Here is a 1,925-nt window from a genome sequence, read left to right on the forward strand (position 1 = left end):
CTTGTCAGCATCCATACCACACTGGCTTATCTATGCAAATAAATTGTACATAGATGCTTCACCATATTCTTTCTTGTGCTACGGCTTGGCAATGACCAGCCATCAGTGCATAGGCTGGGAAATGAGCCATCAGGGACATTGTGGACTGATTAAGAGTTAACCAGACATCCTGGATCTTACAGTTGAGTGAGGACATTCATTCCATCTTTGTTCTCCTCCTTAGCTTTTTGTATGATGCTGCTTTTAGGTTTGTCTTATGTAACCCTTATTATTTTGAAGCATGAAATGAATTTGTGATTTTTTTTGCCTTTAATTCGATTTACATATTGTATTCTATTTATGAATTTGCATCGGCTGAGCCATCTTTGCATCCTTGGAGTAAAACCACTTGCTTGTGGTGCATGCATGACTTTTATAATGTGTTATTGAGTTTGGTTTGCAAGTATTTTGTTGAGAATTTTTGTGTTCATGTTCATCAAGATTGTTGGTCTGAGCCAGGTGCCGGTGGCTCACACCTGTCATACTAGCTACTCAGGAAGCTGAGATCTGAGGATCCCAATTTGCAGCTAACCCAGGCAGGAAAATTCCTGAAACTCTCTCTCTCTCTCTTTTTTTTTTTTTTGTTGGTCGTGGGGCCTGAACTCTGGGCCTGGGCACTGCCCCTCAGCTCTTCAGCTGTAGGCTAGTGCTCTACCACTTGAGCCTCAGCCCCACTTCCTGCTTTTTCTGCTTATGTGGTGCTGAGGAATCGAACTGAGGGCCTCATACATGCAAGGCAAGCATCCTGAAATTCTTATTTCCAATTAACTTTCAATTTTTTGCTGGTTGATTGGTGATAAGAGTCTCATAGACTTTCCTGCCCAGGCTGGCTTGGAACTACGAACCTCAGATCTCAGTCTCTGGGGTAGCTAGGATTACAGGCATGACCCACCAGTGCCTGGCCTCAATGAGTTTTGTTTTTTTTTTAAATGTCTCAAATATTCTTTTTTAAAAATTAATTTTATTATTATTATAAAGGTGATATACAGCTGGATTACCAATTTATAAGTCAGGAAATAAGTACATTTTTTTTTATATTTATTATTTTTTATATTTATTGGTTTTTTTTTTTTTTTTTTTTAGTAAATTACTTGCTGAAAATGTGGGTAACTGTTACAAGATAGAGCCAAACTGTTTCCCAAGGTGATTTGTTCCCATAACTTCTGTTACAGTCACTGTACTAAAATTTCCACAAGTGTACATCTTCACCAATACCTTACTGTAGAAAAGGTTACCCCAGGGTGCTTATAATGTGCACATCTCCATTGCCAAATAATCCACGAAAGTATTTGAATTGTAATATTTTATATAAGGGTCTTAAGGGGAAACGTGGCATGTAAAATATGTACAATAGTCATAAAGTATGGTGGTGCATGCCTGTAATACTGGTTACTTAGGAGGCTGATCTGAAAGGACTGTTTGAGTCTGTGAGTCTGAAACCAACCTGAGCAACATTGTGAGACCCTGTCTCCAAAACCAACCACTGGGCATTGCTGTGCCCCACACCTATAATCTGAAAGACTCTGTCTACAGTGAACCACCAAAAAGCCAGAAGTTGTATGACTTCATGTGGTAGAATCAGCCTTCAGTGAAAAAGCCAAGTGAGGGCACAAAGCCTTGAGTTCAAGCCCCAGTACTGGCAAAGAGAAAAACAAAGCCAAAAACCAATCCACCAACTGAACCAATACATAGAATAGTTTCTAGAGCAGTGTTCAGTAATCGTTATCTTTTATGATAATTATATCTAGTATAATAATAAAGTATTCAATGAACATTCTTCCCACCCTCTGGTGCACCATTTATTAGGTCCTTTCTGAGTAGTCCATGGTGATCCTGCTGTACAAAGCCTAATGAAGTTGACACCTTGCTGACAATGTGGAGAAATC

This window comes from Dipodomys spectabilis, unplaced genomic scaffold (genome assembly GCF_019054845.1).
Source record: "Dipodomys spectabilis isolate Male_0828 unplaced genomic scaffold, ASM1905484v1 ptg000002l, whole genome shotgun sequence".
Classification (NCBI taxonomy): domain Eukaryota; kingdom Metazoa; phylum Chordata; class Mammalia; order Rodentia; family Heteromyidae; genus Dipodomys; species Dipodomys spectabilis.